The following is a 27,541-nucleotide window of genomic DNA, read 5'->3' as shown; positions in this document are numbered from 1 at the left end:
CTCAATCTCTGCGCAATTATTAAGGATGTACCACTCGGCCTTGGCCAACAGTGCGTCGGGTAATTTTGTGATTCCTGTTGCCCCTAACAGGGGAACTTTTTGGTTGAAAATCGATAAACTTGGCTCTCGGGTGGTTTGCCCAACGAAGTCACTGTTTCATTCCTCTCGGTTATGTCTAGTCTCGATATCATTAAGGTACATAGAGCAAAATATCAGGCACTTGACATGAACATATGCCTCAGCAATTGAGCCTTCTGGACGGGCTCTATTGCTAACATACCACTTGAACTTACCCAAATACCTCTCGAAAGGGTACATCCACCTGTACCGAACAGGTCCTGCTAGCAATGCCTCATCTGGCAGATGAATGGCAAGGTGCACCATGATATCAAAAAATGCAGGTGGGTATATCACTTCTAATTTGCAAAAAATGATGGGGATATTAGCTTGAAGCCGTTTCAACACTGTTATGTCTAGTGTTCGTGAACATAATTCTTTGAGAAAGGAGCAAAACTCTATTAAAGGTCCCCTAATATCGGGTCGTAGGTACCCACCAATAACAACCGGCAACAAATATTGCATGAAGATATGACAATCATGGCTCTTCATTCCCATGATTTTTCCTTCAGTAACGTTGACACACCGGGCAATATTTGAGGCAAAACCATCCGAAAATTTGACTTCTGACAGACGTGCACAAAAACTCCTTCACTCAGTAACATTTAGCATGTAACATGCAAGACTCATAGAAGTATGATTACCATCATGCTGTAAGTGTAATTCTTTCCTTAGTCCGAGATCTTCCAAATCCCTACGCGCATTGGCGGTGTCCTTACTTTTGCCTTCAATATTCATCAAGGTTCCCGGGAATGAATCACAAATATTTTTTTCAATATGCATGATGTCCAAGTTATGTCACAATTCCAAATCTAACCAGAAAGGAAGCTCAAAGAAGATACTTTTTTTTGTCCAATTAAGTTCATTGGGCGTACATTTCCTCTTCTTTGTTGATTTACCAAACTGCATGTTTGAGACCTCATGTAATTGCTCCATTAAAGCTTGTCCCGCTTTCATTATAGGTTGGAGACGATGTTCCTCCTTACCATTAAAAGCATTTTTTTTTTCTTCTCCAACTGTGATCTGGCACCAACCACCTACGATGACCCATATAACAATGTTTTCGGCCATGCACAAGCCACAATGAATCTGTTTCTAAGTTACATGTAGGGCATGCTATCTTACCCCTTGTGCTCCAGCCTGAAAGATTTGCATATGCAGGAAAATCATTGATGGTCCAGAGCAATGCTGCCCTCAGCTGAAACAACTCTCGTTTGTATGCATCATATGTACGAATTCCCTCTTCCCATAATTCTCTCAGCTTATCTATTAGGGGACGCAAGAACACGTCAATATCATTTCCCGGTGCCTTTGGTCCAGGGATTAACAATGACATCATCAAGTATGGATCTTTCATGCATGACCAAGGGGGCAAGTTGTAAGGCATAAGTAGCACTGGCCAAATGCTGTACGGTTTGCTCATGTTATTGAATGGGTTGAACCCATCACTTGCTAGACCAAGTCTGACATTACGAGGATCTTGGGCAAACCAATCATGTTTGTTATCGAAGTCTTTCCATACCCTAGAATCAGTTGGACGTCTCATGAAGTTGGGATCGTCAACACGCTCTTCTACATGCCATCTCATGGCTTGGGCAATCTTCTTTAACATAAACAACCTTTGCAACCGCAGCTTCAAAGGAAAATATCGAAGGACTTTTTGAGGTATCCTCTGTTGGTTAGTTGTGCTTGAGGCCCACCTAGATGCATTACATTTAGGGCACTCATCTTTATCAGCATGATCCTTCCAGAACAAGGCACAATCATTTGGACATACATGTATCTTTGTATAACTGAAGCCCAAACCACGTTGTAAGCGGTGAGCCTCGTTATATGAGGCAGGGAATAGAGCATGTGGAAATGCTGCTTACAAAAGCTTTATAACCATGTCAGAAGACTTCACAGTCTAACCACCAATTGTCATTATGAGAAGCAACTTGACTATGAATGATAGCTTTGAGAACTCTGTGCAGTTTGGATAAAGTAGCTTTCTTGTGTCATCTAGCAACTCGTCGAAGTTAGGGTGTATTGGAGTATCAGAGGTGTGTCGTGAAGGCCCTGCGTCAGAATTTTTAGGTATTCTACCAGAATTATCCATGAAGGATCCCACACGGATGTCATCTAACATCTCGTCTACATCATCAATGTAGTCATTGTAGCTATAGGCATCATCACTTTCTTCATCCGAAAATGTGGCGTCTAGCAAAGTTTCCTCCTCACCATAGAATATCCATTCCATATAAGATGGATCAATACCTACAATGAACAAGTGATCCTCAACCATAGCAATAGGATGGAAAGTTCGATTTCGGCATCTCCTACATGGACACCTTATGCATTCTTTACCCGGTGCATGGACCTTCGCCATATCTATGAATTGTTTAACGCCAATTGCGTATTCGTTCGAACGCAATCTATCTTCAATATGCATCCAAGCCTTATCCATCTGGTTGAGTCACAGGGAATTGTACAAGTTAATAAGGATATGAGGAAATTCTTGGTAGACTAAAAATACCCCTGAACTATTATAATGGGTTAACACAAAACTAGTTGAAGGAAATCACCAGAGTATTCAAGGTAAAAAACTGTTTGAAGGGCAGCTTGTAGGCCAGATGGGTAAGTAGTGTTATGATTGTAAGGAGTCTCTTGATGATATGCCCAACTCTCTACTTCCAACTTAACATATATTAATTTGTATTGAACTTTGGTCAATTAATTCTTACAAGGAAAAACAGATGACCATTTGTCAATCAATTTAACATTCCTAGCTACTTTCCTAGTAATTTCCAGTTGTCACATATATATGAGAAACACGAAGAAATTAAGAGAATATATATGAGCAACACAAAGAAATTAAGAGAATATATATGAGCAACACATAGAAATTAAGAGAGTTAAGAACAACTTCTGCTTTATACATGATATAGGCGAGGTCATGGCCTATATTTGCATATATATATATATATGCAAAGTATCAAGAGTTAAAAGAAATTGCTTGCAACAAGTAATAAAATATCATGTACATTATTAATATAAATTATAAATATTAATAATACAACAAGAGAGACAATTCCGAAGTGGATTCCCAAGGGTTGGGAACCATGCATTAAAGTCTAGAGGGACCAGTTAGGGAGAGGTTTTCGGTGCATTAATAAAAATTACAACCTCAACAGAAAACCGTATTAATTTACGGGGCAACAAATATTCTGTATAAGTTTTTTCGTTGAGAAGGAAAGTATTTAATTATTCAATACACCAAGACTTCATCAATCGCGTGAATGTGGGTGTTGACAAAGAGGGTCATCAGAATTTCAGGACTCAAGCTATTTGGGAATAAATAGGCTACAAATAAAACATCCAATAGTTTAGTTATCGAGGCCAAATAGACAAATTTAAAAAATTTGTGTTTCTTTTGCAAATGAGCAGCGCACACTGTATCTGGCGCAAAACCTTCAACACCGAGGTTTAAACCTCAGAAACATCACATCTATTAGTTAAAATAAGGCTTTTCACTCAAATTGATGTTTTCTATTATTTCAAAAGCAGAAAGAAAGGCCTTCTTTGGCTTTTATACACAAAAACACAAGTTTCCATACCTACAACTATAACACCAAGGGCTCAGCAAAACTACAAATCGCGTAACCAATTCGAATGCTTGCCATTAGGTGCCGGTTGTAGAGGAAACAACCATTTTATGATTTTAATCCTCACATAGGTGATGGGTATTACTTTACTATAGCTTCATAAATTAGGTGACAATATGAATGACAAGAATGTTAAAAGAAAAAATGGGGACATTGTTAAATCTGGAAACTATAATGTCCATGGCATGATTTCTACAGAAAATTCTCATCACATACTAACATCAGTGCTACTCTTTTAAACACTTGTCATATATTTATGATAAAGTATCAATAATTGCATATGGGATGATATCTTGAGTTTGGTTTATGCATTGCAACATAGGCAAAAAAATAAATATTCAAAATCGAGAAAAGAAAATATATGGCGTAGATAACTGAATATAAATAGTTTCAATAACTTGAAGCAAAGTTGCCTTTAAAGAGTCTCACCTCTGTGTTGCAAAATAAACGTCAATTGCAACAGCAACACCCTGGAAAGCCAAAAAAGGACAGAATGAAATGTAATTGGTAATAAATAGTAATTAATCGATGCGAAGGCAGGTTTGGTTTCCAAAACCAAGGGAAATTGAAACCAAAATTTTATTGATTTTAGCCAGAATACAGAAGGGTCTCTACTTTGCCTTGTTCTACATATCAATACTAAAGGAAACTTCATGAAAAAGCTAGTTTTTTTCACTAAACCTTATCTCATGGGGGTTCTTTGATTGCTTTACATATTCTATATTAATTGGTGAATGGAGAACGCTGTTTTCTTATGTATTTCTAGTGGCTTGAGGCAAGGTGATATAGGGTACCCTTTTCTTTTTCTTATGATCATGGATGCCATGAGTAGAATGATTGAGAAGGCTGTGAAGGGTAATTTTCTGTCCAGTTTTGTGGTTGATGAGATAAGGAATAATTTAAAGATTTCTTATTTCTTATTTGCTTATGATACCCAGTTTTTTAGTGAGCCTGATTAGGATAATATATGTGCTTTAAGAGCACTTTTGCTGTGTTTTGAAGCTGCTTTGGGGTTAAGAGTTAATTGATCAAAGTCCCAAATTGTTCCTATGGGTGATGTTCAGAATTTTATCAGATTTGGTTGACTTACTGGGGTGCAGAATCTCTTCATTGCCTATGAGGTATCTTGGACATCCTTTGGGGTCCAAAAATTGAAAGGGGGTTAGCTGGATGGAAGAGGATTTTTTGGTTTAAGGGGGGTAGACTCACTCTTATAAAAAAGTACTATGTCTAACATGCCCACCTATTTCCTTTCTCTTTTTCTTCTTGCGGAAAATGTTGAAATGAGAATTGGGAGTTTATATCGAAACTTCTTATGGGGAGGCATAGCTCAGGAAAAGAAGTATCATTTGGCTAGTTGGAAGAAGGTTTGTGAACCGTTGGATCACAGTGGTTTCGGGATTAAAGCATTAGGGGTTTTTAATAAAGCTTTAGTTGGGAAATGGCTTTGGAGATATCAATTGGAGAGCAAAGGTCTGATGAAAAATGTGATAGATGTGAAATATGGAAGTTTGTGGGGAGGTTGGTGTTCTAAAGCATCTAGTGGAGTTTACGGGGTTAGTTTGTGGAAATTTATAAGAAAAGGTTGGGATTCCTTCTCCAATAATTTCAGATTGAAGATGGGAGATGGAAAGAGGATACTCTTTTGGCATGATCTATGGTGTGGGGATACCGCTCTTAAGCTAGAATTTCCTGCCCTTTTAAGAATTGCAAGGGATCAAAATGCAGCTGTAGGTGATTTGTTTGCAGTAGTAACAATAAGGTTGAATGGAATGTTATTTTTAAAAGGGATGTTAATGATCGGGAAGTGGATGAAGTGAAGGCTCTGTTGGTTAAACTTTACAGCTCAAAACTGGTCCAAGATAGAGAGGATTGTATGGTGTGGATTCCTGCTGTCCCTGCATAGTGGCATTTTCATCTTATTACAGAACTTTGTCAAGCCATAGTAGTTGTGTATTCCCTTGGAAAAGTATTTGGAAAGTGAAAGTTCATTCTAAGGTTGCTTTTCTCTATTGGGTGGCTTCTTTGGGCAAAGTATTGACTGCTGAAAACCTTAGAAGGAGAGGTTTTTCTATTGTAGATTGGTGTGTTTTGTGCAAAAGGGATGGAGAATCTAAAAAATCACCTTTTCCTTCACAGTGAAGTGACAAGATTCTTGTGGATTGTGTCTTTGAGTTGGATAGGATTACATTGGGTTATGCCCAGGGAAGTGGTGGATTTATTGGTAGGGTGGAAGGGTGTGAAGAGCTGTTGGAAGGCGATGAGTGTTTGGAAAATGATTCCTCCTTGTCTTATGTGGTGCATTTGGCTCCAAAGAAATTGGAGATGCTTCAAAGATAGAGAACGTTCTTTGGGAGATATTAGGGTTTTTTTCTTGAGTACTTTGAGTTCTTGGGCTAAAGCTTCTATAATGGTGGATAATTTTTCTGCATCTGTTTTAGCTTTATGGTGGCAGTTTTCTTTTTTTTGTTTCTGAAAGTTGTACGCATATCATTTGTATACATCATGTGTACTTGGGCTTATGCCTATTTCTTTGAATAAAATTTATTACTTATTGGGAAAAAAAAAATCCATAATTTGAGAGCAGTTGGAAGTTGAATATTCTTGGTATTCATCGCAAGTGCAAGCATCCGAAAGAACTAATATCACTTTATGCAATATAAATGAACTATACCTACAGAGAATACACAGATCTGAAATGTTGTATAGAGCAATGGCCAAGGCCAAGTTGACACCAACACGAAGACCCTAGCAAATAAGCACGGCTATGTTCATAAAAACTAGATTATGTATTAAATCAATGAAATTTTGGAGCACACATTCAAATTCTTAGCATACTCGCACATCAGGTTATATATGATCACAACACCTAGCCTACTGCATAATAATTAATCAGGCCATCTCCCTAAGCTTTTCCCCTTAACTAGTAGGTAATATGCACACTAAACAACCCTCCAACCCCACCTAATCACAACATCTAGCCTACTACATAATAAGGCTTGTGTGACTGTATTTTGGGATGTTGTCATGCTTCGAATAATGGCTAAATTTAGCCTATTGCATAACTTAGCCCAAAGGATAATTAGCATAGTCAGTTTCTACATATTTAAAGACAACATGATGAAATATGACATGAGCAAACAAAGCAGAAAATTCAAGTATTTGTTTGTAATATAAGCAAACAAAGCAACCATATTCAAGTACAAAAAAAGCAATTCATACATGAAAAACAACAATACAAGACTAGCAATGCAAAATGTTGTTTATTATTGCAGATCATGATAATTGGGTACTAAAGAAAATTTATTACAAAAACGTAACAAAGGTAATGGGTGTGGAGTCAAATAGGTCATACCTGTTGAGATGGACGATGTGTAAGAGAAGAGCGTAAGTAGTACCGCTATCAAAACAGAAAAGACCAAAGTGTATTTAGCTTAATATAAACTAATTAAAAATTATATATTAAAACAATAAAGAATAAAATAAAAAGGGACTAAAAGGCTGTTTGGCTGTGAAGAATGTACTATTTGTGTTGTGAAGAACTGAAAGGCTGTAAGAAATGAGTTTCAAAGGCCTGACTTGTTAATTTTTTATTGGAACCTGCCCAACTAAACTGACCCCCCTACAATTTATATAAATAACTACAATAAAATAGATGAATGGCAATAAAAGATAGGTGTTGAACATGTGAGTTTTTTTATTTCCATTAGGACTCTTTCTCTGTGCTGTGAAGAAAATTTGCACATAAATATTCCACTAGTATACGAAACTGCATAACAGCTGACTAATGAGGGTTGGCCCGTCATCCACATAAGGCACTAACCATAATTCCAGCATTTACACAGCAATGTGATACATGTATAATGAATAATGAATAAGAATGATGTTGAAGCATGGATCATGTAGTCTTCTGGCTAAACATTCCACAAATTTAGCTAATTCTATAAAGCTTTAGGTTCTTCTCCTAATTATTACAAAAGAGCTCTATCATTTCAATATTACACAGCATAGAAGATCATATGACAAACAAAGCTTATGAGACACATGCACGCATAGAAATGGACTAATAAGTTGTGAGTAAAGACATGAAGACTGTCAATACATTTGATGTCAACCAAATGTATATGTTGGTCTCCCAAACTCATGAATCCAATCAATTCAAACTATTTTACGAACCACAAACCGACCACACCTTGTGTAATACCCGAATCTTACTACATAGGTTTTTACGTCATTTATTAATATTTTAAGTTAAATATTTTGAAACAAAGAATTTTATTATGTTATTATTTATTTTAAGATGGGTGTGTCTTTATTTTTAAAGTGGGTTGTTTTAAGACCTTAAGATATTTTCTTTAAGTCCTCTACTTTTATCTAATTAAAATATGACCCCAAACCTTTTCAACCATAGGATGGGTAGGTGAGAAAATATCCTCCTATGCTTGAATCCCTCCCCACCGTCCATCCTTTGGCTTGTAAGACAAGCTTTGACTAATCAATTCACTTTTCTCTAAGTGAAACCGTCGGCTTCTTCAACAAGTCACTTGACTCTCATTTCCTCCTATTACACGTCGGTCCCCAAAGTAAACAAAGGAAGTAATTTCCATAAGCTTTCTTCCTGCGTACGAGAGGCTCTCGATTTCCACTAACCCGTGCGATTCCTCTCATTTCTTCAAGCTGATCCCTTTCAGTTGTGAACCCAAGCTTTACATCGAAGATCCTCATGGGAATCGACCCCGTAAGTGGATTTCTTTAGCTCTAAATTCTGGATTTGGAATCTTGGATGTTGGGTTTAACCTAGGGTTCTTTTCTTCAGAAATTTCTGTTGTGTTCCAGCCCCAAATATTTCGGATTCTCTTCCTCTTCTCGTTGCATGTGTTTCCGTGGCTTCTAAAAGGACCCAAACAGGTATTATAATCCTTCCATGAGTTTCTTGCAAATTGGGGGTTTTCGGATTTTATGTTAGCCGAGTACTATGTGGTAATTTCTAGAGACATTTCCTCATTTGTTTTCTCATTTAACTGCTCTACTTGGTAGTAAACGAAAACTTAAATTTTCTGGTTTAAAACCGAGCACCTTGAGTTTTGTCTTGCCGTGGGTCATGCCATGTTTTGGTGAATTCGAGTTGTGTGTATGTATATGCTCTGTTTTATGGTCCTAAGCCGTTTGAGTGTTCTGTTTCATGAGTCTAGCTGTGTGTGTGTTCTGTCTCATGGATCTAGTTGTGCTTGTGTGTGTGTTCTGTTTTATGGCCCTAAGCCGTGTGTGTGTATGTCCTGTCTTGGTGTGTATAACAGCCGAGTGTCCCAAGGCAGAATTTTATAGTCCCTTTTCTTATGTTTTCTTGAGTCTAAGTCATGTTTTACTTTTGTTAAACTCATGTCTTTAATTGTTAATTTATAGAGTTAAAGTTTATGATTTTCAAACATGTTTTCTCAAGTTATGGCCTAAGTAAGCCATCAAGAGTTTTAAACCTAAGCTAGTAAGCTTATTTAGAAACCTTTAAGCTGCCAAGAGTTGTATCTTTTATTAGTATTTGTTTTAGAAAAATATGTGAGTTTCTTAAATATTGGAAGGAGGATACTAAGGGTTGACTTATGCCATGTAAGTAGTTTAACGAGTAAGGAAGACGCCTTAATTCCATTTTTGCAATCTAAGGGAGCATGTATGGCTATTGGGTAGCAAAGTCTTTAGTGAAATGAATTTTAATATGTTATTTCCTTTCATTGAATAGGAGTGTAATTTCAAGATTTAAAGACTCTACTTATAAAGCCTCGAGGTAAGTAGCTATGACCATGCTCCTTACACACAAAGCTCTCTTATGAAAGAATATCTCTCTCTTTGTGCATGATCTCTTATAAAAGAATAAATGTATATATTATGTACGAGCCTTCCTTGGTAGCCCCTGTTAAGTATCTTATTGATTACAATTGTGTGTATGTAAGGTAATGCATCATGAAACTTTTATGCATGCTCTCTGTTAAATAGTTATGCCTTACTTATACGTAACATGATATGAAACACTTTTTAAGTAAAAAGCATTTGCATTTGGACTAAAGGAAGATAATGAAAATGTTTAACTAAAAAGAAAGAAAAGAAAAGAACTAAAAGCATGAACGTACGTAATGGCCATATGAATGAAAGGGTACCAAAGAATGGGCAGATGGCAATGCCGGGTAAGTGGTACTGGTAGTGCATCCAGTGCTACCCCCATAAAAGGGGTTCCAACCTGTGGCCGCTGGTGAAATCCGGGTCCAAAAGACCGCTAATCCCAACACACGGGGCGTAATAGTGTGTACTGGCCCAAGAAAGTGAAATATAAAGTAAAGTCATTTCTTAGGGATGTTTAAGCATGAAAAGTACAGTTTATGCATGAAAAGTACTGTTAAGCATAAAAGGTACAATTAAGCATGAAAAGTACAGTTTATGCATGAAAAGCACTGTTAAGCATGAAAGGTACAGTTAAGCATGAAAGTAAAGTTATGCATGAAAGGTACGGTTAAGCATGAAGTACAATGATGCATGAAAGTATAGTTATTCTTTAATTGTTTATGCATGAAAGCATTGTCAAGAACTAGCAAACGTTTATATATGCATGTTTTCAAAAAGAAAAGATTATGTGATTATTAAGTTAACGGCATGGTGTACTGCTTACTGAGTATTAGACTCACTTTGTGTTTATATTTTAAACATCCAGGTATGAACGATGAGGCTGTGGTGCCGGGTGCTGCTGAGGAGGGAGGGGCTGAGGTTTAGAGTTCCCGGTTGGTTTGATTTGGAGGACAATGATTATGTTTTCTTTATGTTTTTATTATGGGTCCCATATTGGGACGTTCTGTTGGTTTGACTTTAAAACAATATGCCTTTGGGCAACGGTGTAAGTACTATGGTGGGGTGATGGTAACGGTGTATTTTCTATGGTAGGGTAATGGTAACCCCACATAGGAAGGTTAAATGCCTTTTTGTATGTGTTATGGGAACTGAGTCCCCTTTTTATTAGAACTGGTATGTTTTGATGATGGATGATGGACTCTAAGAGTCCTTTAATTAGAATCTTAAACAGATTGTTTATCTGGTGTTGACTTTTAAACTGGAAACGCAGTGTACATGCACGACATGTTCACGTCCATCCCTTTTAGAAAAAAAAAATGCATAGTAAAAATAGTACTATTAATGAAAAGGGAAGAAAAGGCCAATTGTCGAGACCACGTCCCGGTCGTAGGATTGGGGCGGGGTTGTGACACCTTGAAGGGGTAAAAATACAAAAACAAATCCAAATTTAACACATAACATCCTAAATTTAAAGGCGATGAATCTAAATGTAGGAGTTAAAAGAGTTGGATTCATAAGGGATCAGAACGTAATTAATGAGATGCAAGTATTTGTCGAAATTATGTATATTCGTGGCTAAACAAAGACAATGAAAAACTGTGAAGAAGAAACCGGGCTCATGAACCAGAGATACACACACATAGAAGAGGCAGCGATAGGCGAGAGATTTACCAAGGGGGAGAGGGAGAGACAGAGATTTAAGAAGAAAAATCATCAATAGGCAAAGATTTGAAAGAGAAATCACCTTTTAGGGGAGTTGAAAGTAATCAACGCCCTAGTCGTGAGTGGCGAGAACTGGCAGCAGTGAGGTTGAACAGGGCGGCAACTATCAGTTGTCTTGTGGACGTCGAAGGGCGGCGACGCAAGGAAACCACTGTCGGCAGTGAGGTTGCAAGGTGAAAGGGAAATCGCTAGTTGAGGGCTCTTGGAGTATAAATTGCGAAGCAATTAGAAGTGCAATACGGGGTTGTATTAGTTTTAGAAATTAGTAATTCCTACGACCTTTTAACACAAATGAAATATCGTCGCCAAAGGTTGTTTTTCGCCACAACTTTTCACTCAACGCAGGAAATCTCATGCTATCTGGCAAAACTTATTGCGTCGAAAGGGTTTTGTGCCATAATCTCACTATTTCCCACTAGCGGTAGTCATGGAGGGAAAAATCGTGGGAAAACAGAGTATTTCTTGTAGTGTGTTTATGTTATGAAATGAGTACGCATTAGTACTTTGATTTCCCCAACTTATAATCAATTTCCAAATTGTGCCGATCGAAGTGTTATTTTCATATGAGTTTTGCTATATATACATAAATTGGTGTGTTAATACATTAATTATAGTGGAACCTATTAACATTTAATAAAAAAAATTAAAATACCAATCATTTTTTGCAAATCTAGCTAGTTCAACGATGTGTTAGTTATGTAACAAATAAGACTTATAAATAGATTTTTTGTTTGTTTAAGATGTTGTTAACGATTGAGGAGATCATATAATTAACAAAAATTTTATATACGGTTACTTTTACGTGCTCTTTGTGCACTTTGATGATGTGATTGGTTGTATTATTTTTTTTTAAATATAAAATACATAATGCAGCCAATTACATCACTAAAATACTCAAAGAATAAACATAAGAAGTGACTATACGTAACAGAATTTATTAATTAAGGAATGGTGGCAAAAGGATAACTACTACGAGTTCGAGGAAAAGTGTAGTCGTACAAAGAAGAATATTACAATAGAGGAGCCAAATTAGTTAGAAGTTCTAGCTATATATTTACATACAGTTTTCTCTGTTTAAATTTGTAAGTCACGATGCTGATTAATAATTTGCCACACTTCTTAATTTTCAACGTTATTTTTTTCTTCGAGTCATAGAATATATATATATATATATATATATATATATATATATTTATATATATGTTATAAAGTCATGCATGTATGTACGCATTGACGTAAGAAGATTCCAAAAGTGTAGTCAATTCTGTGCAATTAATTATTATTAACCTAATCTTGGAAAAGATCAAAATAACATATATAAAGTCGAACTACTATGAATGCGCTCTGTAAGATCTGGTCCAAGCAAATTCTAACCAACACTAAACCAATATTGTCAACGAAAAAGCATGAATCTCTTGAAAAAGCAGTACTGCACAAAAGGCAATTATATATAGAGTGCCCTTATATGCAGGTTCCGTGTACGTGGGTCGATCAAATTAAAACAGATTATGACCAAGAGTATTGGGTAGTGGCCCTTAGCGGTCTCCTGGGGCTTGTACGTGGGTGATGCTGGCCGATTGCCTAGTAATTAATTGCACTCTGCATGTCTAGTCAATGTTGGCTGGCATGGTGTCGTTTCCAAAAGCTAGTCAAGTTTCGTACTCCTTGACATGGTTTTCCCCTCTAAATCAACAATCTCATGTCGTCTTCTTTTACTTTTACTCTTTTCTCTTTTTTCTGACCTAAAAGTCCTTTGAATAATATCGTCAGTCTCTGCTATTAATTTGTAGAAATATTGGTACATTAATAAAAACATGAGACTCTATATAATATCTCCACCTCTTTTGTGTTTTTTCAAGAGATGAGGAGTGTGAGGAGCAGCAAGATGGTTCAAAAGGCCTTATCTCTCATCCTTTTCATCTCTCTCTTAATTTCGGTTGAATTGGTTCCAATTGTTGGAATATACAAGAGCAAATTGAATCATTAGAATTAAAGTCACGGGAAGCCAAACTCAGAAGAGATGAAGAAGTTGTTAAGTCAGTTACAGTTAGTTAAAGTTAGTTGAAAATAGTTAGTTAAAGTTAATTCAGATCAGATGGCTTACATTGCCAATTACTGCATATAAATAGTAGTCATGTACAGCTCCAAAAATTAAGAGAAAATTCAATACATTGTAATGAGAAATCACATTGATTATCTCTGAATTCTTTCTCAAGTTCTCTATTTCTCAATTTCTCTGTTTCTGTTTCTATTTCTCAATTTCTCTGTTTCTGTTTTACATATTTTAATACTGCTTATGATATTTGGGATGAACTAAAGGTTAGATACCTATTTCAAATTCGGGGAAGTCTTCTCTATTTCAATACTGCTTATGATATTTGGGATGAACTAAAGGTTAGATACCTTCGAAGTGATGGCCCTCGAGTTTTTACATTAGAGAAATCTTTAAGTTCTATTTCTCAAGGTTCAAACTCAATCACTGAATATTTTAGTGATTTCAAAACTTTATGGGATGAATACATTAGCTATCGGCCTCTTCCTAAGTGCAATTGTGGAATCTTGAATACTTGCACTTGTGCCATTTTAAAGAATCTTGCTGATCGCCAACAAGCTGACTATGTGATGAAGTTCTTGATTGGTTTACATGAATCTTATTCAGCTATTCGAAGTCAACTGCTTCTTTCTCCTTTACCTTCAATGGGGAAAGTCTTTTCTTTGTTACTACAAGAAGAAAGTCAAAGATCTTTGACAAATGCAGTAGGGCTTCCTCTTGATTCTCATGCTATGGCTGCTGCACAACCATCAAGACAAATCCTTTCCAATGTCTCTAAATTTAGCAAATTCAAAGAAAAACCTGATATCACCTGCTCTCACTGTGGATTCTCTGGCCACCTTGCAGACAAGTGTTTCCAGATCATAGGTTATCCACCAGGGTGGAAAGGCCCTCGAGGAAAAAGATTTAATTCAACACGATTGCCCAATGCAAACAGTGCATCTTCTTTGGAGCAAAACTCAACCATCCCAAACATACCTTTTTCTCAAGAGCAAATACAGAATCTGATCACTCTTGCTAATAGCTTGTCTAACTCTTCCATTAATTCCAATTCTGCAGTCAATACTGCCTCCACATCAGGTAATCACTTCAACTCTTGTTTGGTTACAAATTCTTTGAGCAACAACTGTCCTTGGATATTGGATACTGGAGCAACAGATCATATGATCTGTTCTCCCCATCTATTCACTTCGATAAAAATACCCTCCAAACCCTCTTCAGTCCATTTACCAAATGGTCAATCTGTTCCTATTAGTTTTACAGGAACTGTCAAACTCTCCTCTGATTTAGTGCTATATAATGCTCTCTATGTTCCTTCTTTTCATATCAATCTTATTTCTGCTTCAAGATTGACTAAAGAGAACTCTATTGCCTTGTTTCTTTTTCAATCTAAATGTGTCTTGCAGGACCTCAACAAATGGAAGATGATTGGGCTTGCTGAAGTTAGAGCTGGCCTATACCACCTCATTAATTTTCCTGCTAACACACAGAAGGGATTACCTGACTCAAATAATTCTTTCTTGGCCAATACTTCTACCATCAGTCCTGACATATGGCATTCTCGGTTGGGACATCTTCCTTCTGACAGATTGAAAATCATAAGTTCCATTGATCCTACTGTAAAATCTTCTCATAATCATGTTTGTGAGATCTGCCCTCTAGCTCGACAAAAGAAGCTATCTTTTCCTGTATCACAAAACAATGCAAATAAAGCTTTTCAATTAGTGCATTGTGACATTTGGGGTCCATTCTCAACCATTTCTCATTCTGGATACAGATTCTTTCTTACAATTGTAGATGATCATACACGTTTCACTTGGCTTTATCTTATGAAAACAAAATCAGAAACTAGATCTTTACTCATCAACTTCATTGCTTATGTTCAAACTCAATTCAATACCCAAATTCAAATACTTAGAACAGATAATGGCCAAGAATTCAAAATGCCTACTCTCTATCAAAAATATGGCATGATTCATCAACTGTCTTGTGTAGAAACTCCTGAGCAAAATGGCAGAGTTGAGAGAAAGCATCAGCATTTGTTAAATGTAGCTAGAGCCCTTCTTTTTCAATCCAAATTACCTTTATCATATTGGAGTGAATGTGTATTAACTTCTACACATATTATTAATCGAATTCCATCATCTGTGCTAGAAAATAATACACCTTATACTCTCCTCTTTCAAAAACCACCTGCATACAACTATTTCAAAGTTTTTGGTTGTTTATGCTTTGCTAGTACAATCCAAAACAATCGAGGAAAATTTCAACCTAGAGCCTCAAAATGCTTGTTTCTTGGCTATCCACCTAATATCAAAGGATATAAGGTGCTTGATCTTCTTACTCTTAAAATCTTTGTCTCTAGAAATGTTACATTTCATGAATCTGTTTTTCCTTCCATACCAAACACCAATCACACACCCTTTGTATTTCCTGATTTTCCTTCACTATATGATTTCTCAATAACTCCCATTTCACCTTCTGACATTACAGTACCTTCCATTTCATCTCCTGATATTGCAATACCTCAAACCTTACCCTCATCTCAAATTGCAATACCTTCTAAAACTCATGAATCAGATCCCATACCTACTCAGATTGCAACATCTTCCAAACCATCTTCTGAAATTGCTGCACCTCTCATTTCCCAAACCAACCATGAACCTATTAGAAAATCTGAGAGAGTAAGGAATCCTCCCCCATACTTGCAGAACTTTTATTGTGGTAATATGGTTAAGCCTGCTTCAGCATCTCAGGCATCTTTCAATTGCTGTTTTCCTTCTCCAGGTAAGCCATATTCTATTGCACATTTTCTCTCTACTACAAAACTGTCTCCTAAACATAGAGTTTTTTCTTCTGTTTTATCTTCTACCTTCGAACCAAAGACTTTCAAACAAGCTAACTCACATCCTCAATGGCAAACTGCTATGTCAGATGAGATTAAAGCTCTTGAGTTAAATAAAACTTGGGACCTTGCAATTTTACCTCCAAATAAGACTGCTATAGGATGTAAGTGGGTATATCGTGTTAAATATAAATCTGATGGCACAATTGAAAGATACAAGGCTAGATTGGTGGCAAAAGGATACACTCAACAAGAAGGCCTTGATTTTTTTGACACTTTTTCCCCTGTAGCTAAAATGACAACAGTACGCACATTATTGTCAATTGCTGCCATTAAGCATTGGCATTTACATCAACTTGATGTAAACAATGCTTTCCTCCATGGAGACTTGAATGAAGAGGTGTACATGCAGCTGCCACCAGGGTACTCTTCACCAACTGATCCTAGAGTTTGCAAACTCAAAAAGAGTCTATATGGTCTCAAACAGGCCTCAAGACAGTGGTTCTCTAAACTGTCATCTTCCTTGCTTCAGTTTGGTTTCACACAAGCAAAGTCTGATTCTTCTTTATTCATCAAGCACAATTCAACAAGTTTTATGGCACTTTTGATCTATGTTGATGATGTTATCGTTGCCTCTAACAACCTTGCTGAAGTAGCTTCTATTAAACAGTTTTTACATGACTCTTTCACAATAAAAGATTTGGGTGACTTGAAATATTTTTTGGGGATTGAAGTGGCCAGATCAGCTAAAGGCATATCTTTGTGCCAACGCAAATATGCTTTGGACATATTGCAAGACAGTGGTTTTTCAGGTTGCAAACCTGTGGCTTTCCCTATGGAATCTACCTTAAAACTTAGTGCTAATGATTCATCTACTCCTTTGTCAGACCCTGCATTATACAGAAGACTTGTTGGTCGTCTATTGTATCTTACCATAACCAGACCTGATCTCTCCTACTCAGTACAAGCATTAAGTCAATTCATGGCTAATCCCAGTACCAAGCACCTTCAAGCTGCTGAGAGGGTTCTTAGGTACATCAAAGCAACACCAGGTCAAGGAATCTTTCTGTCAACTGACTCTTCTCTCCATTTGAAAGCTTATTCAGACAGTGACTGGGGTGGATGCATTGACACCAGAAAAAGTATCACTGGTTTCACAGTGTTTATTGGAGACTCTCCCATCTCATGGAAGTCAAAGAAACAACCAACTGTTAGTCGATCCTCAGCTGAATCTGAATATAGAGCTCTAGCATCCACCACATGTGAAATTCAATGGTTAATCTATCTACTGGCTGATTTGCACATTCCCCATTCACAAGCTGTTCTGCTCTACACTGATAGCAAACCAGCTTCTGCAATTGCATCAAATCCTGTTCAACATGAAAGGACAAAGCATATCCAGCTAGATTGTCATTTGGTTCGAGAAAAGTTGCAAGAAGGACTGATCAAGATTATTCATATTCTCTCTAAACACCAACTGGCAGACATACTGACTAAACCACTTGGTTCTCTACACTTTCATCATTTAATCCGCAAGATGGGAATGATCAATATCCATTCCCCTCTTGAGGGGGGGTGTTGGAATATACAAGAGCAAATTGAATCATTAGAATTAAAGTCACGGGAAGCCAAACTCAGAAGAGATGAAGAAGTTGTTAAGTCAGTTACAGTTAGTTAAAGTTAGTTGAAAATAGTTAGTTAAAGTTAATTCAGATCAGATGGCTTACATTGCCAATTACTGCATATAAATAGTAGTCATGTACAGCTCCAAAAATTAAGAGAAAATTCAATACATTGTAATGAGAAATCACATTGATTATCTCTGAATTCTTTCTCAAGTTCTCTATTTCTCAATTTCTCTGTTTCTGTTTCTATTTCTCAATTTCTCTGTTTCTGTTTTACATATTTTACACCAATATCGGAAGCCAGAACAAACAATATCCCAGCCAGTTAAGTTTCACTACTTTTCTTTCCCATAGAACTAGTTTTTTAGTTAGAATCTTCTTACTTCTTAATTAGTGTTCTTATCCCCTTATTAGATCTGCAATCTACTTTCTTAATAACTGCAGGCGTATGGGGAAGACTCAGCGGCGGGAAATTCAAAGAAAATAAGATAGCAGGTTCTTATCATGGTTCACCAGGCGGCAAGCAAGCCCACTGCCCCGAATGTGGAAGAGCTCGATGAACCATTAATATATAGCGTCAGGACCTTTGTGACCGTTGATAGAGGGATAATTTTTCAAAGTTTCACAGGCCAAAATCTGCGCCAGCTTACATATATGTTTTTGTTTTTTCACAATCTAGATGGTTCTTTGTTTCGTTTCTGTTTTTGTTTCATGAAAATTAGGAGCCTGAGAATATATATATATATATGGACTATGTTGCCATCAATAAGTAAAGCCTATGTGTTAAGCAAGAATTCCTCCCCAGCCCTCCCCCACCGGCTGGAGACAATATGTCTTGATCATGATGTGCATCGATCTTGGCTGGTGGATTGTGGAGGCATGAACTCCCATGTCAACCTCTCTAGCTACCTTACCTATACGATCTGTAAAATGTTGACCTAAACTCTTGGTTTTAGCTAATATTCAATATTATTGTTCTCTTTTGATTAGTACTCACAAAGCGTATTAGGTGTCATAGTTCAATTTCACTACAATAAATATGGTCATTTGCGGTACTCAGAATCCATATCGCCGCAAATAAGTTCTTCTGTTCATTTTTTGCCAACGCTAAAATGTCACATCTCAAAAAGCATATTGCAGGGATATTTATATTTCAATATCGAAAATATCCCATTCAATTGAGCTGATAAATATTGTCACTTTTGTGGATCCGATCCGCTGCCAAAAATACAAATGGTAGGAAAAAAAAGCCATTTCCCCCTAAGGTGTTATTGTAGTTAAAAAAAAAAAAAAAAACAATTATCGCCACAAATGTAGTTTGCATTCCCCAACATATATTTTTGTCCTATACAATCATTTAGTGTCAAGAAAATTCAACAACATTTCTAGTGATATTGTGTGCAGGTAGCAAATATATTTTGTTACCACAAAAAGTAATTTATTCCTGTACCAACCACGAAAATATTTATAGCGAGATTTTGTTGACACAAATGGTTAGTAATATTTTCCGTCCATGTCGTTAATTTTTGGATAACCATATTATTGCCGCAAATATATGTGCAATATCAATTTTGTTCACTTACTGTATTTCATTTTATTGATGTTATCTGGACATATAATTAACTCCTTAATTAATCTTTATCCCGTTGGCTGTAAAGATTTTGCAGCCAATCATTATCGACTAGATCATATTTCACCAATATTGAACTTTATTCCTCTTCGAACTCATCAGTCTTTATTATCACATGGATACAATGACAAGAGTCTCTTTGAAAGTCTTATAATTAACTCCTTAATTAACGTGTAACCCGTCGGCTGTAAAGATTTTGCAGCCAATCATTACCGACTAGATCATACTTAACCAGTATTGAACTTCATTCCTCCTTGAACTCATCAGTCTTTATTGCCTCATGGATAAAATGATGGAACTCTCTTTGAAAGTCTTCATTCCTCCTCGAAGCCCCATGCAGTTGCTTTTCTTTTTCCAGCCCCACTTGTTTGGGGGGGTTTAAGGTGATTTAGTTGCTGTTATTCCATAATTCTTGTTGCCTCACGACAGTTCCAAAGACGAGTTGGACTTTTACAGATTGTTCATGGCCAAACTTTGGAATTGCGTCTTGAAAAAAAACATCTAGAGAAGTGGCTCAGACCTCAGAGAGAGTAAAAGATTGATCCCTGCTTGAGAAACCTTCTTATCATGTTAATGGAAAAGCATAATCTCCAACGGTTCTATATGTCAAATCCTCATATGGGCATGTGATCAGAAAAATCTAACTCATAGTGGAATATAGGGACACATTACCCCCAATGGGTCAGAGTTTCTCTGCGCCAGTGTTTCCCTCATGGAAGTTAACCTTAAAATATAGATCTGTCGTCTAAAAACTCGTACTTATATTGAAGTTCACCCAAAACCCTAAGGGGTTTATGGATTAGTGCCAAAGCATGGGGAACAGTAGTTAAATGGTAGAAAGAGGAGGTGGATGATACTAGCTGATCATCCATTGGTTTTCAGTTTACTTATGATTTTTTTCCCTTTTGAGTGTCTTTTCATTTCTTCCCTCAAGCTTCTAAGCCGCTATCAAAAAGTGTAACACCCCGTATTTTTAGTGCATTTTTTAATTGAATGATTATTTGTTATTAATTTAAAATTAGTTTATCTTGTTTTAAATTTTCATATTTTAGTGGGTTTATTTTTATGATTTTTAATTTGTGAAAATTAAATTCGACATGTTTCCTTAATTTTAATTATTGTTATGCATTTAATTTTCTTTTCATATTAAATTAACTTCTTGTTGGATTTAATTATTTATTTTCATTTTAATCACTGCATTTGAATTATTTTATTTCACTTGCTATTTTAAAATCGTCTCCGTTGAATCATTTTTTGTGACCCAAGATGTGAGGATTGGATCTCATTTCTTTCCCTACGTTTTCTTTTTCCTCTTTTCTTTTTTCTTCCTTTCTCTCTTTTTTTTTTTTTTTTTTCCTGGTCTTTCCCCGCGTGCCGCAACCCCCCTTCCCTCTCTCTCTCCGTCCGATCCTCCTTCTCACCCCAGCGCCGCCGTGCGTCGGCAATGGTCGATACCGCCCGGCTTCCCAGCACCCCCACCCACCGGCGACCTCCCCCTCCAGTTTCCAGCCCTAGCCGCGCTGCCGTTAGCTTCCACGAAACACATGAAGCCACGGCATTCCTTGCGCCACTGTGCCGCCGTCGTGCCACCTCCGGCCATCATCTCTTCACCACATCATCCTCGACCTCCTAGCAACTCAATGGACCCAACCCCACCTCCGATCTGTCACCGGTGAAGCCACACCATCAATATTTCCGTTTTGGGTATTTTAGACTTCGACCGCCCTCTGCGCCGCCACCCACGACCAACCACCACCACCACTAGCTTCACCGACATCCCTAAGCCCTACCCTATCAATCTCGGGTCCTCGTTTACACCCGTTCAAAAGTGAGTTTTTGAGACCCACGGCCACAGTGCATTTGGCACTGTTTTGTTGCTGCGTTGCCGCTTCTAGCACCACCGTGATCTTTCAAAAATTATATTATAGCATTGTAAGTATTTTTTCCAAAGAACTTTTGAGATTTAAATGTATTTCTATCTAATTCATATTTACTGTGAATTTATTGGTTGTGCCAGACTGAGTCTGAGGAGTAAGGGGATCGGTTGGATTGGATGATGGAGTGGTTTGTGTGAGATTGGTTTATGCTATGAAATTTGTTGGCTGTTTCAGGTTTAAATATTGGTGTTTTGAGTTTGACGTTGGTCATGGTGAATATTGGTGATTTTAGGAAGTAATAATATATTTTTGGATTAGTGGTTTAGTGTTTTGGAAATGTTTAGAAGGGTTTTGTTGGGGCCTTTTAACATCTAGAAGTGTTGAGATATTTTTTTTCCTGTTGTGGAGTTGGGAACGGAGAGAGAGTAGTGTGTAGTGTCGTCTTGGTTAAATTGTTGACGATTGCTTGGGAGTATGAGCTGCTGAAATAAGTGTGAGTTAGTGATAATCGGAGTTGACATTGGTTTTGATGCTTGTATTGGACAATACTGAGATTGGTATAGAATATTTTGGGTCGAAGTGTAGGCTGTCCAGATTGTTATTTGGTTGTTTGAGTTGGATTAAACTTGCTAAATTATGGTCTAGAAATTGGGTCTTAAGTTGTCTAAGACCAATTTTGTGTTGTTGGACTTTAATATTTAGTTTATATTATTTTCATGAATAGGTGACGAGACGGATAGAGATCGTATTCAAGTCATAGATAATGCGCTGTATGAGTCAGGTAAGCGGGGTTCCTATGCTAGGCCTTACACGAATTATTGAGACTGAGGTTGATTCTCTGAAAACTTTGTATATTTTTATGATGAAATGAGAACTTGGGAAAAACAAAACCAACCTCGGTCGTTTATTTGCATACTCATGAAATCTGTGTAGAAAAGGAAAAATATGTTCTGACATGCATTGTGTGGACATGAGCTAAATTCTGTCATGTGGTTTCTAAAATCTAGAAAAAGAGCGATATTGAAAATATGAAAAGTTGTGCTTTTATTTAGAAAGATGTTCTGGCTTTTGTGTTCAGCCTGTGTAAACTGTCTGATTCTGTTTTGGTATTCTGTATTATTTTGATATAACATCTGAAAACCTTTGGCATGGTGTACTGATTTTCGTATCTAACTCTGTCTCTGCTTTGCTCTGTTATGCTCTATTCTGCTTGGGTTGGTACCAACTTCTCTGTTTCTGAGTGCACCCACTTTGGAAACAAAGTGGTTTTATTATGGTCTTTCCTGTGTGCACACTCGGGACTCTGAGAAGAATAAAGGAAAGATTTCACCTTTTCTCTGCCTGGTTTGGCCACCGGGGTTAGCACAACCCTACCACGGGGGTGAAACATGGTCTCTGCTCTGTTTGATGCTCTGTTTGGATCTGATGATGATACTCAGTTTATGTTATGCCAAAGTATTATGGGTTTTACTTGTCTTAAAACCATCGCTCTGTTACTTTTGAAAGTATGTTCTATTCTGCATGGTAATTCTGGAAAATATTTTGTTCTGCATGCTATACTTTGTAAATGCTCATGTTTGCACGCTAGCATATGACTTCTGCTTACTGAATTGTTGATAACTCACCCCCTATCATTATAATATTTTTCAGATGATGTGGAGAGTCCAAATGAGGACCTGGATTAGATTGGTGAACGTGTTTAAGCTGAGGAGATGTTGTTAGAAGAAGGACTTCTGATTCTGATGTTCTTAGTTATAATGTCTTTGAGTTTTATTTATATCTTGGGTTTCAGTAAGATTTATGAAATTATTGGTTGGGTTTTTATGACTACCGGGAGATTTCAGACTCCTTAGTTTATTTTAGCTGCAGTAATGACTTTGTGGAGTTTTCAATGTGGTTATTTAGAACACTTGATATTGAGTTTTACTAATAAAGTTTTGGAGTTTTATTTTAGTTGTGTTGGAAAATAAGTTCTTAAGAGACAGGTAGTAAGTCTCCAGACCAACAGGGTTTGGGGCGTTACATTTGGTATCAGAGCCAGGTTTGAATTCTGCATACTATAACCCTTGGAGGTTTAGATTTCTGTGGGTTCATAGGATGTAAAGATTTCAGTGTAGGAACTTGAGGAATTTAAGGATGATCATGTGGATATTTAAGTTTGAGATTCTAAAAAAAAAAAAACCCTTGTGATTGATTTTGATGGGATTTGAGGATTTAGATTTTTGCAAATTCTAAGAGATGATTTTTATAACATATCAGGTTTTAGATCCGGTAAGCTTATTCTGTAGGATGCAGGACATGATTTGGAAATGATCTAAGGTTTAGCTTTTGAAGTTGACCTAAGTTTGACCGAAAGATAGGTTTGAGGTTCTGCTGACTAAAAACATTTGAGTTTTGGATATCCGTGGGTTTAGAGAGAAACTTCAGATTTGAGGTGTAGATTTGTATACAATAAAAGCTGATTTTGCGAATATTTAAGGTTTTAAATTTTGCAGACTTTATGATTGAGTTTTGAGATTTTGAGGTTTAGAGATTTTAAATCCGACAAACTTACTTTGTGGACTATAAGAGATAATTTTTTTTAAGATTTAAGGTTTAGATTCTAAAGATGTACTGGAGTTTAGAGCGATGTTGGGTTTACAATTTGAGATTATAGGAATGACTATATGAGTTGGTTAAAGATATGGCTAAGAATGAGAAAAACCATGGGTGTAGTACCAGAAAAGTTTAAAGGTTTAATTGGAAATTATTGTTTTTATTTAAATTGAATTTATTTGGTTTTGTTTGATTTGATTTTATTGGAATGGAAATTACGTTATTTTACTTATTAAGTTTATTTTATTTTGTTCGTTTCGTTGGAAGGTTAAGGATTAAGTTATGGCAGGAAGATGGTACGACTAAGAACGCTATTGTTATATTTAGCAGAGTAAGCTTGAACTTTTATCGACCTGATGTGCTTTTACAATATCAAGGTTTGAAAGGAACGGTATGGTCCGGGTGATCTATTTGGGGAGTAGGATATTTGAGGTTCTCAATTTCATAGATGTATGACACGAGGCTTTAGAATAGAAGATTGTAAGTTCAACAAACTTTAAGGATAGATTTGCGGGAATTTCACCAAAAGTTTAAGGTTTTGCAGACTTTAGGAAATGATTGTTATCATTCAATATTTTAGATTTTGAAAGCTTTGGGAGTCGATTGTTTTATTATTGGATATAAGTTCATCGATCTTACAGATTTCGGAGAATGATTCTGGTATAATTTAAGGTTTTAGAATTATAGATTTGAAGGACTGAATTGAAATAAGATTTAAGTTTTTAATTCTGCAGGCTTGGTGTGCTAACTTGATTTATTTTGGAGACTGATTTGTATGTGACCATTAAAATGGGATTGATTAGAGTCGAGTTATTGATATCGGGATTTTCAAGGAGATTAATTCTTTGGAGATTGAAGGTATTGATCTAGTTTGGATAATGATTGTTATTAGTTCAAGGTTGTAATGGCAGATTTTGGGATTTGATCCATATCAATTTAAGGATGATAGTTGGTGTAGATTCAAGAAGGCAATCTTGGTGATTTTGAGGAAAAAGTGTAATAATTCATGGTTTTGGGAGGTCAAACATTTTTCTACCAAAATGTGATAAGAGTTTTCTGGTCAGTAGGTATGGAGCCACCTTGTACTCGATGATGTTGTTTTTACGAGGACGTAAATTTTATGCATGTGGCGAATTATCAGAGTGCGCAGCAGGAGCGTGATATTTTGGTTGTAATTAGGAGTTCAAATTTTGTGTTGATTTTGAGAAATTAGTCGTGACTTGAATTTTTGAGATGATACTTGCAGTTGGAGACTAATCACTCAGTTGTACCAATTATGTTATTGATGGTTAACTTTGGAAATGACTATTAGGTTACTAAAGGTAGAATACAATGAATATTTGTAAGTTATACCGTAGGACTCAATTGAGGTTAGTATAGATTATCGAATAGAGCTAATAATCATTGGGATTCCTGGGATGTTGTATTAAGGTTCTTGTGGGAAAATGAGATTTTGGATATCATAGTCACCCTAGGAATACTGGACGTGTTGTGCCACTGGGGGATTAATACGAGTATGATGGAACTGCCAATGGAAATAGACTTGAGAGAACATTACTCATGCTTGTTGGGAGTTGTTGATGGTATGGTCTTTTCGAGCGTGTTTTGGTTTGTATCTTCTATCCTGCTTTAGTGTCATATTTGACCTTACAAATTTCGAGAACGAAATTTTTTTTAAGGGGGAGAGGATGTAACACCCGTATTTTTAGTGTATTTTTTAATTGAATGATTATTTGTTATTACTTTAAAATTAGTTTATTTTGTTTTAAATTTTCAGATTTTAGTGGGTTTATTTTTATGATTTTTAATTTGTGAAAATTAAATTTGACATGTTTCCTTAATTTTAATTATTGTTATGCATTTAATTTTCTTTTCATATTAAATTAACTTCTTGTTGGATTTAATTATTTATTTTCATTTTAATCACTGCGTTTGAGTTATTTTATTTCACTTGCTATTTTAAAATGTCTCCGTTGGATCATTTTTTGTGACCCAAGATGTGAGGATTGGACCTCATTTCTTTCCCTACATTTTCTCTTTCCTCTTTTCTTTTTTCGTCCTTTCTCTTTTCTTCTTTACTTTTCTTTTTCATTTTTTTTTCTTTTTTTTTTTTTCTTCTTTCCCTTGTCTTTCCCCGCGCGCCGCAACCCCCCTTCCCTCTCTCTCTCCGTCCAATCCTCCTTCTCACCCCAGTGCCGCCGTGAGCCGGTGGTGGTCGACACCGCCCGGCTTCCCAGCACCCCCACCCACCGGCGACCTCCCCCTCCGGTTTCCAGCCCCAGCTGCACTACCGTTAGCCTCCACGCACCACACGAAGCCGCGGCATTCCTTGCGCCACTGCGCCGCCGTCCCGCCACCTCCAGCCACCATCTCTTCACCACATCATCCTCGACCTCCTAGCAACTTAATGGACCCAACCCCACCTCCGATCTGTCACCGGTGAAGCCACACCATCAATATTTCCGTTTTGGATATTTTAGACTTCGACTGCCCTCTGCGCCGCCACCCACGGCCAACCACCACCACCACTAGCTTCACCGACATCCCTAAGCCCTACACTATCAATCTCGGGTCTTCGTTTAGACCCGTTCAAAAGTGAGTTTTTGAGACCCACGGCCACAGTGCATTTGGCACTGTTTTGTTGCTGTGTTGCCGCTTCTTGCACCTCCGTGATCTTTCAAAAATTATATTATAGCATTGTAAGTATTTTTCCCAAAGAACTTTTGAGATTTAAATGTATTTCTACGCTAATTCATATTTACTGCGAATTAATTGGTTGTGCCGGACTAAGTCTGAGGAGTAAGGGGATCGGTTGGATTGGATGATGGAGTTGTTTGTGTGAGATTGGTTTATGCTATGAAATTTGTTTGCTATTTCGGGTTTAAATATTGGTGTTTTGAGTTTAACGTTGGTCATGGTGAATATTGGTGATTTTAGGAAGTGATGATATATTTTTAGAATATTGGTTTAGTGTTTTGGAAATGTTTAGAAGGGTTTGTTGGGGCCTTTTAACATCTAGAAGTGTTGAGATATTTTTTTTCCTGTTGTGGTGTTGGGAACGAAGAGAGAGTAGTGTGTAGTGTCGTCTTGGTTAAATTGTTGACGATTGCTTGGGAGTATGAGCTGCTGAAATAAGTGTGAGTTAGTGATAATCGGAGTTGACATTGGTTTTGATGCTTGTATTGGACAATACTGAGATTGGTATAGAATATTTTGGGTCGAAGTGTGGGCTGTCCAAATTGTTATTTGGTTGTTTGAGTTGGATTAAACTTGCTGAATTATGGTCTAGAAATTGAGTCTTAAGTTGTCTAAGACCAATTTTGTGTTGTTGGACTTTAATATTTAGTTTATATTATTTTCATGAATAGGTGACGAGACAGATAGAGATCATATTCAAGTCATAGATAATGCGCTGCAAGAGTCAGGTAAGCGGGGTTCCTATGCTAGGCCTTACACGAATTATTCAGACTGAGGTTGATTTTCTGAAAACTTTGCATATTTTTATGATGAAATGAGAACTTGGGAAAAACAAAACCAACCTCGATCGTTTATTTGCATAGTCATGAAATCTGTGTGGAAAAGGAAAAATATGTTCTGACAT

The 27,541-nt window shown here is 36.8% G+C and overlaps 1 long non-coding RNA gene and 1 pseudogene across 1 annotated transcript; one reads left to right on the top strand and one right to left on the bottom strand.

Moving 5' to 3' along the window:
* Nucleotides 1–27,541, bottom strand: part of LOC108987330 — a 98,526-nt pseudogene that overhangs the window by 5,695 nt on the left and 65,290 nt on the right.
* On the top strand, nucleotides 18,126–18,322 carry LOC109020039. The gene is made up of 2 exons (XR_002000864.2): nucleotides 18,126–18,162; nucleotides 18,283–18,322. It is a non-coding gene; the product is annotated as an uncharacterized LOC109020039 (long non-coding RNA).

The sequence above is a fragment of the Juglans regia genome, chromosome 7 (assembly GCF_001411555.2).
Source record: "Juglans regia cultivar Chandler chromosome 7, Walnut 2.0, whole genome shotgun sequence".
Classification (NCBI taxonomy): Eukaryota; Viridiplantae; Streptophyta; class Magnoliopsida; order Fagales; family Juglandaceae; genus Juglans; species Juglans regia.
The sequence above is the reverse complement of the archived record's forward strand: the minus strand, read 5'-3'. Positions and strand labels throughout refer to the sequence as shown.